This window comes from Microcaecilia unicolor, chromosome 2 (genome assembly GCF_901765095.1).
Source record: "Microcaecilia unicolor chromosome 2, aMicUni1.1, whole genome shotgun sequence".
Taxonomy (NCBI): Eukaryota; Metazoa; Chordata; class Amphibia; order Gymnophiona; family Siphonopidae; genus Microcaecilia; species Microcaecilia unicolor.
The window spans coordinates 578,922,255-578,936,441 of NC_044032.1; positions in this window are offsets into that span (position 1 = coordinate 578,922,255).

Genomic DNA, 14,187 nt, shown 5'->3' on the forward strand with positions numbered 1-14,187 from the left:
CTTCAAATGAGTGCCCCCCACCAATATTTTTTCCAAGACATAAGTTTTTCTAATAAAAAGAATACAGCTGCTTTTTATAGTGTATTAAACATCCTATTTAACATTGTAAAGGTAGGGGGTGGAAATCATTGCTCTTAGACTTTTTGAAAACAGATTTTCTGTTCAAATATATTTATTTCTCAAGTTATTGCCCAAAATATAATGGGCCCAATATTCAAAGCAATTTATACAGGCAGGAGAGGCTCCTGCCCACTTAAATCACCTTTGGCCACTTAACCTCTGATATTCAGCGGCACTAAACCGGGCAATGATGCTGAATATGAGCTCTAACTGCCCATTAAAAAATGGCAGTACAGAAGGTAGTGCAGTTACGCAGATGCCAGAAATATTCAGTGCCAGAACCCACATAGCTAACTGGGCAAATTTAGGACAGCTTTTGAGCTATCATAATTCGGCCCACTTAGATATGTGGGTGCTGGCACTATTTTCAGCACCTGTATAATGTTTTTTTTCTTTGAAGGCACATGATCCCCCTCTGGTCCCCTCCTTCCCTCCCTCTCCCCCTAGCCCACACCATGTAGAAGACCCCCAACCTGGTATGTTGCCCCCCTCCCAACCTCCCCGTGGTCTAGGTAGGCCTCCCTGACCTACCTTTGCTCACTGGTGGTCCAGTGGGGCATTGGTGGCAGGAGCAAAACACTCTCACTCTTGCCCCTTGTGGTTGGCTTGAGAAAATGGCTGCCGTGAACTCTCATGGCAGTGTCATGGTACTAAACAAGCATGCGCTCTTTTTAGAATCATGCTTAGCACCGATTCCTGTGCCTAACATTGGGCGCCAGCCTTATGCCTGCGGAAACCTGGTATAAATGCTGGCACCCAAGTTAGGTGTGCTAACCCATTATTCTGTAACTATGGGGTCCTAACTAAGCAGTGCCAAAAAGTGGCCTGTGCTATTTGAGGCTACTTTTAGTGTGGCGGGAAAATGGCCCAAGGAGAATACACTAAATTAGAGTCTCAGTGTATTAGTAGAATGTGGTGGCAACACAGGGAGTCAATGAGTTCAGAAATGGTGTCCAAATTTGTATGAATTGTTTAATCTTCTCTCCTTTTGGCTAACCGACAGGCACTCCATCTGCAGTAACTGATATGTTTGGTTTCTCCATAGCATTAATGTCGGCGGCTCTACCTGAATAAACTGCAGTAGAATACATCTCTTTGCTATTAAACAGTCCTTTCAAAGAAACAGATAAGTTTCCTCCTGGTTCAATTCTAACTCATTGTCTAGGTCTAAGAAACACAATGCTACACTTTTGTCAAAAGACTGCCCCACCAGAGTCTGTAAATGACGCAACAACTTATCCCAGAAAGCTGCCACATGGGATCATTTTCACCAGCAATGGATATAAGTGCAGTGCACAGATTTTACTGGGCGCTAATTAACTTCAATAACTGACTGTTAGCACCCATGTATTGATATTAATTGTCTCATTAGCTAATTTGCATGTGCATATCAGGAGTGCACCTAAAGTTTGATGTGCAAATCCAGGCTCCATATATAGAGTCTGGGGGGATAGTGATTTATAAGGTCAAAAAGATATGATTTTGGGAGGCAATTCTATAACTGGGCACCTCCATTTAGTACCCCAATGCTGCACGGTAAGTGCTTATTCTATGACGGAACCTGGCCACCCAGATTCCAATATAGAACACAAGTATAACACAGTATCGGTGTGCCTAAAATTTAGGCCCCCACATTTACACCAATCATAGAGCTGGCATGTAACCCTGTGTACATCCCCTTTCCAAATATGTGCTATGTATGTAAAGGAGGAATTTCTAAAATAATGCCTAGGCATCCTGCTAGCATTTATGTGGGTATGTGTGCACATACCTGTGTAAGTGCTAGTATTCTAGTCATTTACACATCACGTATGTATAAATGAATGCACCTAGATTATAGAATTGTCCTTCACATGGGTAGAGATTTGAAGATGAAAGTGCTTACACCAGTGGTTCCCAAACCTGGCCCTGAGGGCACCCCAGCCACTCAGGTTTTCAGGATACCCATAATGAATATTCATGAGATAGATTTGCGTGTCGTGGAGGCAGTACATGCAAATCTATCTCATGAATATTCATTGTAGGTATCCAGAAAACCTGACTGGCTGGGATGCCTCCAGGACCGGGTTTGGGAACCACAGGCTTATGCTGTGACTGCAGAAGTCCTTTTGAATACTGAGCTGTATAAGTTTACTATCGTAAAAAGCTGTTTTGGTTGGTCTATAACAGGGATTCTCAATCCAGATCTCGGGACACATCAAGCCAGTCTGGTTTTCAGGATATCCACAATGAATACGCATAATATAAGTTTGTATGCACTGTCACCACTGTATGCACATTTATCTCATGCGTATTCATTGTGGGTATTCTGAAAACTAGACTGGCTTGGTGTGTCCCGAGGCCTGGGTTGAGAACCCCTGGTGTATATGCATGAAACGACCATTTTTGATGCAACCCAGAAGAAACATTAGCAGCCCCACTGAGAGAGGCAATCCTAATCATTGCACAAAGAAGACAACTAGAAGGCAGATTTGAATGTACATATTTAGGCGATTGTGGTGTGTAGAACCTAGACGATTATCAGTACTGTGGTTGCGCTAAATTGGAGAGGAAGAATAGAGGAAAACCTATGGTGTTGTGAGTGAAAGCTCATGGCACTAAAATCCCACTAGAAGCCAGTTCTAACTCAGCTGTAGGCCCAAAAGAGCAGGGTGAAATTGTTATGACTAAAACCAAAAATCACTTTTGACGGAACAGGTTAGAAATTCAGGCTAAAGAAACCTAATCTTGACCTTTACGTTTTATAGACTTTTCAATGAAATACTTTCTATCACTTTCCGGAGCACTAAGCTCTTCATGGAGGCACAGATGCTGCATATTTTACAAGGTATTTGCTTGACATGAATCCCATGAACAATGTCCTTCTAAATGAATCTTGAGACAAAGCAGATTTTGTTTCAAAGATTATTAAAACAATTACTACCTTCTGGTGTTCAGTGATGTCAACAATGAACAATCAACTACTGCCCTTGCTGTGGGAACAGTAAAGAACTCAAATCTACCATGAAATAAGATTGGACAAGAACTTTCATTTCACTCACAAATCCGTCTTTTAAAGGCAAACAGACAGGGACTGAGTTGTCTTTCTTTCTATTTTTTATTGTTGCAGTTACAAGCTGCTAGACATAAACCTGCAGGAGGTCATTCTTCTTTGTAACACACTTCTATTTTCTTCTAAGTAAATGCTGTGGTCAAAAGAAGGAGCTAAAATTTCACTTGAAACACATCAAAATGTTATACAGCTATTTTATTGCATATTCACACTTCAAATTGTTTTCTAGAGATGAAAAAGGTCAGTTTTATTTGTTTTTTGTAGTCACATATTTTTCTTTTGATGGTGGACTGATGATGGCTGAAGAGAGTATGACTCTGCGGTGCTGTTTCTAAGAGTTTGCTAAAAACACAATTATTTTTCTGTAATTTGGGGATTATTCCAAGTATAGGGTATGCAAACCACAGAATCTAGTTGTTTTAAGGGCCCTTTTACTAAAATGCATTAGAAAATGGGCTTAGCATAATTTAATGTGGGACTTTCCACGTACAATAAGCCCATGTTTATTGCTTTTTTTTTTTTCATTTTGCAGGTCCTGCGCTAATTTTGTCATTAGTGCATGAGATCTGCAAAAAAAATGTATGCCATTTAGAAGGAGTTAAGTGCTCCTGCGTTTGCTCTGTGTTAACCAGTTAGTGCACACTAATCAGGACATGGTAGCTAGTTAATACTGACATACCCATTCCCTACCCATGGCATGGACCCTTGCAAAAATATTTGTAAAAGTTCATTAACATGCGCTTAGGGCCAGATTCTATACACGGCGCCTAAAATATCCACGCAGAACTAAGCATATTTATGACAATAAAAACCTGGTGTAAATTCGCACACATAGATTTAGGTGCACTGACCCGTATTCTGTAATTACACATGGAACTTTTGGAACACCCATGAAACACTCCCCTTTTAAACTACGCGTGTTTAGTTTGAACTGTGCACTTTACAATTTAGGCACAGTTCTTTATAGAATACGCTTAGCGATTTCCGTGAATAAATTGTGATAATTGCCAATTAGTGCTCAGTATTGCTTGTCAAGTGCTGTTAAAAACGCTGATTGGCTTGTTATATCAATTAAGTTACGCACGTATTCTGCATGGAAATCTAGGCGCCGTATATAGAATCTGCTCCTTAGTGCATTTTGCAGTAAGCATTTCCCCACATGCTAAGCATGTTTAGGGCTTCTCACTTTAGTAAGAGAGCCCCTTAGTTAATTCCAGCAGAGTTAAAATAGGACAGAGGAAGGAAATTGTAAGATTTTTGTTGTTTTTTTAAAAGCATATCTATAGTGTTATCCTATTTTTTTCAACTAATGTTGACTCAATTCGTTTAGGGGTATCTACTACTTTTTGTGCCTGGTGAAAATCCCTTTCATGAGTCAGACACTTAAGTCTGGAAATTTTTTTTTTAAAAAGGCATTTTTTACAGGTGCACTGAAAAATGGATCTGCGCACACGTAAAACCCACGCCTCCACTACCACAGGTCATTTTTTAGTGCAACTTAGTAAAAAGACTCCTAAATTAGTCATGTATCCCCTTTCATTCTATAACAATGCACATAAATATTAGGAATGCCCCCATTCCACCCATGACCCTCCCATTTCCACGCCTCTTTTCTGAACTTGTGTGTAAAATTTAGGCACAGATCCCACACCCAAATTTACACATATATTTTTCAGTGAAATTTAATTAGTGCCAATAATTGGTTGATAACAAGCCAATCATTGGCACTAATTAGCTTATTCAATTAAATTGCACACACAAATTGGGCGCACTTAAATATGTGTGTGCAATTTTTAGCGACTTGCATAGAACTAGAGGATTAGCACCTATTTTTCCAGTGCCTATTTTTGAGCTCCATTTACTGAATCTGGTCCTTCACTACTTATTTAAATTTATATAACAGTGGCAAACAAATATGCTTGGAACAGGCCAAAATATATTTTTCAGGGCCAGACAATAATGCTTCTGACATGAATGCAGCACTTTTTTTTAAGAACAAAGTCTTTGTGCTTAAAAAAAAGTGCTGCATTCATGTCAGAAGCATTATTGTCTGGCCCTGAAAAATATATTTCGGCCTGTTCCAAGCATATTTGGTTGCCACTGTTATATAAATTTAAATAAGTAGTGAAGGACCAGATTCAGTAAATGGAGCTCAAAAATAGGCACTGGAAAAATAGGTGCTAATCCTCTAGTTCTATGCAAGTCGCTAAAAATTGCACACACATATTTAAGTGCGCCCAATTTGTGTGTGCAATTTAATTGAATAAGCTAATTAGTGCCAATGATTGGCTTGTTATCAACCAATTATTGGCACTAATTAAATTTCACTGAAAAATATATGTGTAAATTTGGGTGTGGGATCTGTGCCTAAATTTTACACACAAGTTCAGAAAAGAGGCGTGGAAATGGGAGGGTCATGGGTGGAATGGGGGCATTCCTAATATTTATGTGCATTGTTATAGAATGAAAGGGGATACATGACTAATTTAGGAGTCTTTTTACTAAGGTGCACTAAAAAATGACCTGTGGTAGTGGAAGCATGGGTTTTGCGTGTGCGCAGATCCATTTTTCAGTGCACCTGTAAAAAATGCCTTTTTAAAATTTTTTTTCCAGAAATGGACATGTGAAAAAACAAAATAGCGTGTACCCATTTTGGGTCTGAGATCTTACTGCCAGCCATTGACTTAGCGGTAAGGTCTCACGCATTAACCAGGTGGTAATGACTTTTGTGCATAGAAAGCCACTTGTTGCGCGTCAGAAAATACAAATTATTTTTCAGACACGCATAGCGGACTTGTGTCAAAAATGAAATTACCACAAGGGCCACGCAGTAGCCGGGCACTAACTCCTAATTGGCGCATGTTGGGCACGCATAGGCGCCTACACGGCTTAGTAAAAGGGCTCTTTAGGCACATAGATTTGCATCACATTTCAGTTGGTGCAAATGGCTTACCTAAAGTTAGTCATAATTCCCAGGCTTAAGCGCTATTCTATAAACCATGCCTAACTTTAATCACAGTTTATAGACTAGCGCTTTGTTCATTGCCAACTTTTCTGGTGCCATATATAGAATCCACCTCTAAGTGCTATTCTTTAATGGGCACTCACTCTTTATAGGATAGCACAGGGGTAGGCAACTCCGGTCCTCGAGAGCCGCAGGCAGGTCAGGTTTTCAGGATATCCACAATGAATATGCAGGAGATAGATTTGCAAGCACTGCCTCCATGGTATGCAAATCTATCTCCTGCATATTCATTGTGGATATCCTGAAAAAATGACCTGCCTGCGGCTCTCGAGGACCGGAGTTGCCTACCCCTGGGATAGCACATAGTACCGATTCCTGTGCCTAACTTTAGGCACCAGATTTACCCCTGTTGAAACTTGGTGTAAATGCCAGTGCCCAAGTAAGGCACACTGAGGTAGTGTTCTGTAACTATGCACACAACTTTTTGGAACACCTCTGAAACGTCCCATTTTGAGTTACATGCTATTTGTGTTAGGTGCCATGCCTTATAGAATAGCACGCAGCCAATTAACATCAATAATTGTTAGCACCCAGTTATTAGTGGTTAACAGCTCATTAGGCAATTTATTGTTGTGCAAATTTGGGGGCCTTATATGGAATCCAGGGAAAATGCCTACATGACCTACCTTAAATTTTGTCTGTTACATAAACTCACTGCACAATGGAAATCAGTTGGTGGGATCACAAAATAGCAGGTAACCCCATTGTATAAAGCTGTTTAGTGTGTCTCCCCCAAAAGGTATGATAAAGGCTTTAAAGCAAACAGTGTTTTGCCTTTCTTCCTGTTTGAACATGGAAAGAAATATTCAGAGTTGCTGCTGCTTATTAAGAATTACAAGATTCTTTTGGAAAATATTATCCATCTGCACTCATTATCAGGGTCTAATTGTTCATTTTTTAATGGGTTTCTTTGGACTGATCTTCTTTCAGATCTGTCTGTGAATGTAGGAGCCTGTTGTGCTAGTAAAACAACATTTGGATGAGAATGAGTGATATAATCTAATTACATGGCAGATGACGACAGAAAAAGACCAAATGGTCTATTGAGGCTGCCAGTTATTCTTGTCAACACTGCCAAGGATGTATCATAGTTGTCAGCCAGAGACCATGTCCGCCTATAAGTTATCCCTCATTATCCAAGAGGGTGTTGTATTTTATTTTATTTTTGTAACTCGGTAGTTTCTTTCTGCTTCTTTGATCTTCCAGCTCAGTTGAAATCAGGGCTGGAATCTAATGTAATCAGCTTTCATTTACAACCAGTGTTGTTCAAAGTACTAGGTCAAAGTACTTAAGTAACAGTAAAAATAGCTGTATATTTTACTTAAGTAAAAGTGAAAAGTACAGTGAAGAACAGATTAAAAAGTTTACTTAAGTAAAAGTAAAAACATTATTGCCTAATATAATACTTTTTGAGTAAAAAGTAAAAGTACCGTAACTACAATGAATGCTACTATTGTTAATGCTTTTATCCCAATAACCTTATTGCTCTACAAGTCAATCCACTTTGCTTTTAGTAAAACTAAATTTTTGAAAATGACTGTCACTCATGTGAATGTGCTTGTGAGTCATTATTAAAACCAGCACAGCTAAAAAGGTTCAACAACTGCCTTAGCAGAAAGTGGATTGTTCAGTCTGATAAAAAATTCCTTCAGATCAGGTGTCTTCTGACTGGGTCTGCAGGTTATGATCAAGGGAATCTCTGAAAGACTTGACTTCCATATAGCAAAAAATACTTTATCATCATTATTGCCATTATCAGCATTAGAAGAAGTGCTAATTCATTACTTTTATCTTCATCTTTATCTTCATTATCATTGTCATGCCATCCAATTACAAAGAAGGTTTTCACAAAGTTGGAATCATTGTTTTTGTTCTAACAATTTTTTATCTGATCTCAGAATCTGAATATTTTTGAGAATTTATGCAACAACGTCAAATGTGTGGGAACCCCTTAGTCTTAAGGCTAGACAAGTAGACTTCCTCCCTAAAGACTCATCAATCCAGTGGAAAGTTAACCCAATGTAAAACATCTCATGGAATGATGTGGTAGAGACATATCTGTTCACCAAGAATTGCTACCAGGTTCAGCTTCATCTCCACTTTAAAGTGACCCAACTCATCACTGTTCTGTTTGGCTGGAGACTAGTAACTAGTTCAACAAACACAGGCAACTCCACTGTTCTTATAGGTTATACTCACTGAAGAGCAAAATTTAAGATGAGATGATCCACTGTTTGCGGGACATGGTTTGCAATAGCCAAATCCTGTTCCCAGTTGTGCTGTTTCATTTGGTTTACTGAGGAATAATCATTTTTATTACTTTTTACTGCAAGCATCAGATATAACTGAGTAAAAGTAGTAAAAATTGGCAAAATTATTATTTCAGTAAAAGTAAAAAATGTTATCCTGTACTTCTTTGCAAGTAAAAGTAACAAAACGTGTATTTAACTAGTTACATTTACTTAGTTACTATACAACACTGTTTACAACTACCCATAGATTTTCTCTAACCCCCCCCCCCCCCTTTTATATCTCCTCTCAACTTATTTTAGTCCAGTAATTGTAGCAATGATCCTAGCCTCTTTCCAGAACCTTTCAACACATGGGCCCTAAATCAAACCACAGATATCAACATAGCACAATATGAAATCACAAAGGAAAAATATTCAACATAAAGGAATCCTTTACATGCTCATCATTCAATGTAAAAAATGTGACGAAGGATGCTATATTGGAAAAACAAGCCAGATGCTAAAGACAAGATTTAATTTGCATAGACATCACATGAAAAATGCCAGTGCCAGCCAGGATTCCACTCCTGTGGGGTAGTACTTTACAAAACCAGAACACTGTACCAGTGATTTCATAGTAAGAATCCAGAATGTAACTTTTAAACAATACAGGAACATAAGACCTTTGAAGTCAGAATGATTAAATATTTTGACACCCACCAGACAGGACTTAACAAAGATCTGGGTTTTCTAGCCCATTATAAACCATAAAGTTGTATTGCTCTGTTTGTCACCCTCCTCTCACCTGTCCACCCCCATCCTGTTAGACTGTCACTGAAATGCTTGGATGTTCTCATGCATATCTCCTGGTCTCTCACCTATCCACCCCCATCCTGTTAGACTGTCACTAAAATGCTTTGATGTTTCACTTATATATACTGTCATCTACCAACACTTGCTTATTTCTGATCTGACGAAGAAGGGCAACCTTCGAAAGCTAATCAAGAAATGTATTAAGTTATGTCTAATAAAAAAGGTATCATCTTATTTTCTTTTCCATCAGACGCACGCAGAGAAACTTCCAGAGAAGATGATAGAGGAAGCAACGCGAAGGGCACAACAGCACTTCGGCTGTCGGGGGTTTGAGTCCCCCGTCAGCACAGGTAGTCCACAACGGCGGCGGGGGGCGTTTTTCGGCGGGCCGGGGGGGTCAACAGGTTCGCGCGTGTTTCCCTACTCCTCCCCTTGCCTTGGAATCAGTTGTCATGACATCAGTGCATGTCTGCCTAGCAGACCACCTCCAGGGAGCCACAGTCCCAAGCACAGAACGTTGGAGGTGAGAATTATTATATAGGATATCCAATCTGCACCTAATTTAGGCATCAGGATCTACACCAAGTAAAACGTAGCCTAAATGGATGTGACCAAATTTGGGCATGTGGTGAGTCACTCGGTATATTCTATATACTATGTGGAAATTAAGTCTATTCTTTAAAATTTAGGCATACTTTAGAGAATATCCCTAGGCATAATTATTTTCTGCGTGGATTTTTCAGGCGGTATACAGAATCTAGCCCTATATGTGTAACTGTTCAGAATGCCCCTGACACAGCATTGCACCTCCATGGCCACGCCCCCTTTTGGGGTATTTGTTATGGGAGTTAGATGCCCTGTCTTATAGAATAGCGCGCATTATGAATGATGATTCAGCAATTTTGAGGTAAACTGCTTAGGTTGTCATTGGATGGTGAGGCAGTATGTAAGAATTTGAAATAAATACATTGCCACCTAGATTCTGTATATGGTGCACAAATTTGGGCATGCTGCCGAGATGTGTATGCAAATTTTGATGAGTGTTAATTAACTTCAATAATTGGTTGTTGGCACTCAATTATTGATGGTTAAGAGCTCCTTAACCAAGTAATTTGCATACACATCTCGGCTCATGCCCAATGTTGTGCACCATATACAGAATTTAGGGGGCAATGTATTTATTTCAGATTCTTACATACTGCCTCACCATCCAATGACAGCCTAAGCAGTTTACCTCAAAATAGCTGCATCACCATTCATAATATACATAACACAATAAAAAATAATAGCTCAACTTGTTTTAACTGTATTGTTTTTAACAATTCCCTACCCAACAACAAAAAAAATCCTACATCTTGCTTTTTTACTAAGGTGTTCTTTTACTAAGCTGCTGTAAAAAGTGGCTTGCGGTAGTGTAGGCGCGGGTTTTGGGCGCATGCAGAAATATTTTTCAGTGCAGTACCAAAAATGCCTTCTTTCCCCCCCCCCCCCCCCCCGGAAATGGATGTGTGGCAAAGTCAAAATTGCCACACATCCATTTTGGGTGTCTGACCTTACCACCAGCCATAGACCTAGTGGTAAGGAATCTGTGCGGTAATGACCTATGCGCGTCAGATGCCACTTGTCGTACATCCGCTATACGCACCAGAAAATAAAAATTATTTTGCGGATATGTACCAAAAATGAAATTATCACAAAAGCCACGTAGTAGTCAGGCGGTATGTTCATTTTGGTGCACGTTGGGTTCGCGTAGATGCTTAAGCGGCTTAGTAAAAGGGTCCCTAAAAAAATTAACAGAGTCCTCAATATAAGAAAAATTATGTAACCTACCACTCACCTTTCTATCCTATAAAGTTCAGTTTAAACATCTGGAAATGACTTCATCTTCCTAAACTTGAAATAATTTTCCTCAGACTTAATATCTACAGGAAAAGTGTTCCATAGCATTAAATGCACCACTGAAAACATCTGAGAACCAACATTCTGTCTAAGCTGCATGGCAGCAATGTTGCTGTCAGTGTAAGGTGGTGCCCCAATGTTACATTTTCAATTGTGAGGGACAGGCAGGTTCTGCAAGACTTCCAGGAGACCTGCCTATCCTTCTAATTGAAAACGTGACATTGAAGTGCCACCACTCACCAGCAGGCATGTGGGCAGAGGACTCCCATGCAGCTTAGATGGAACATTGCCAGAAATGGAAACATACTTCACCTACTTCCTTAAAAGATGAAGGAGTGGCCTAGTGGTTATAGCACTAGTCTCATAATCCAGAGGTGGCTGGTTCAAATCCCACTGTTGCTCCTTGTGATCTTGGCCAAGTCACTTAACCCTCCATTGCCTCAGGTACAAACTTAGATTGTGAGCCCTCCTGCAATAGAGAAATATCCAGTGTACCTGAATGTAACTCACCTTGAGCTACTACTGAAAAAGGTGTGAGCAAAATAAAAAAAAGAAATTGGCTATGACATAAAAGCAGTGAATTTTTTCTAGCAAAAAAGGTGCCGGTACTCAAATGCCAGGCCACCCTTCAGGGGTGGGGTGATCACTGAGGGACTCACCCCACAATAGCCAGGCCCCTGCAACCAGTCACAGTATCTAAAACAAGGCAGAATTTGTGTGTAGAGCCTGAGCTCTTTCATTAGAACTTGGGAACCATCGGTCAATTTTAGCAGACAATGGAAAAGGTGCCGGTACTCAGTACCCCCAAGTACCCCCTCAAAAAAAGCTCTGCATAAAAGGGAATTGGCACACATTTTTTCTATAGTAGATATTGGGTTCTTTGTCCCTGATCATCCTAAAATCCAGCCAAAGAATTTTAAAATAGCCAATATAGAGGAGGGCGCTGGTGAACTCTCCTAAGATGGCAGCCTAGATGTAGAACTCCAATGGAATCTTTAGGAATCAAGTCAATCATCATTTCCAATCTGAATTTTTTATTACATTTTCAGAGAAGTATTGATCTATAACAAACATGTCATTTAGGAAAAAGTTGCAAATGCCATAAGCCTGAGCCCAATTCATTGCAAAAATAGCTTTCAGGTAAACCGGAAGAAACTTCTACACAAACAATTTTGGATCAATTAAAATCTAGTAAAAAACAATGAGTTTAGACAATTGAGAATAGAGTGATGACATGGGAGGAAAATATTAAGGACCTATAACATCAGGTGAAGCACATTGCACTATTGGAAAAAGATTTAGAGGAAGGAAGTAATTGAGCCCACAGAAGTTCAGGCCTCCCGGAGGGTATAGAGGGCTAAGATATGTGTTGATATCTGGAATTGCTTATACCATCTGTGCTAGAATTGCAATTTAACAAAGATTTTGAAACAGAACTGTAAAGGTACTTAGGTTAGCAGAAAATCACTTATGCAATAATTACTCTGGACTTGTTTGGCAAAAGAGGATGAACATACCTAATTGGCCCTTAGGTTCATGTAAGGCTGTCTAACAATGAAAGGAACAATGCTAAAGTGGAAATACATAAAAATAATTAGCAATATAGCTAAGCAAATGCAACAAAAATAATACTGTGTACACTACCAAAATATACTGATGATTACCAATAGCAGCAGTATTAGGCTAATAACCACAGGTCCTATTGTAACCAATCATTTGCAGGCAAAGATGAAAGCTAACTAACCCTGAAATATAAGAAGAAAAATTCCTGCAAGCTCACCCTCGAGGTTCAGAGTCCAAGGGGGTGATGAATCGACTCCTCTTCTAGGCTCTAGCAGATTGCCTGCAAGCTCTGATAGATCAGGAATATAGTCCAGGGGTCTTCCTCTATGAGCAGCCAGTTACATAGTCCATAGAAAGCATAGAGCCACTTCTGAACTGTTTCATGCAGTGCTCAGCACAGAATTCAGTTCACAAAGTGTTTGGGGCAAATTAGTCTCTCTATCTCCTCTGAGAAAGATCCATTCACCATCAAATATTCTTATGTTCTGATCTTCTTTCTTTCTCTCTTGTCCAAATTGGCATCCCTTTCGGTCCAGGTGACACATATGGACCAATCACAAACTGTGTACATCTGTCCAGCAGAATTCACAGTCATGACAATGAGAGGCTTTGTGATTCCAGCAAAGAATCTCTTATCAGTCACAAGCCTGATGGTAGCAAAGTCCCCTCCATGGTTCACAGATGCTCCCGGAGACTCTGTCTCTGTGAGGCATGCTCCTATGCACCTACCCAGGAGATAAGGTGGCAGCTAGGCTGAAGTAAACAATGTGTTCTTGGATGAAGTCAGCAGCAGCCAAGAAGTATTTTTCCTCTGTAGAAAGCTGGTTTCTGATGTATTCATGCCCAAGGCTGCAGAATCCATATTAGATCAGGAAAAGATGGTTCATGCTTACCAGGCCTCTGACCAGCAAAGGTGAGAGAGAAGGAAAAGACCCCTACAGAACGTGCTCATCGAATTCCTTCTCAACGTCATTAAAATGGTAAATACTTCAGACCTGTTGTTAAACTTCTCAGATATACCCAGATAATTGAAATTTACATCAGATCTCAATAAGAACACTGCGCATCTGAGGAAACAACTTCTTCCTTTCAGGCCTAGACTTAAAGCAGCTAATATGAAGTTTGACATTTTTTATCCAGCTTGCATGAGATTAACGCTCCATAACCAAATCAAAGACTTGAATTGTTTGCGGCATTTATTGAAGATAAATTTCCAATGCCTAGGGATGCTACCTAATACAACATTTGGTATAAGTGCTTATGCTGTACTACCTTGACGTTTTGAATGCTTCCCTGTTTAAAGATTACTATTTACTCTTGCAGATTGGCATAATCTCTGTTGATGATTAGATATGCTTTAACTCCTAACTTCAGAATTGATCAATTGGACATTACTGAATTTTGCTTCAAGCAATTTCTTTATGTATCTCACATTGCACATATAGGACTAGATTCTATATATGATGCCTAAAATATTGATGCCA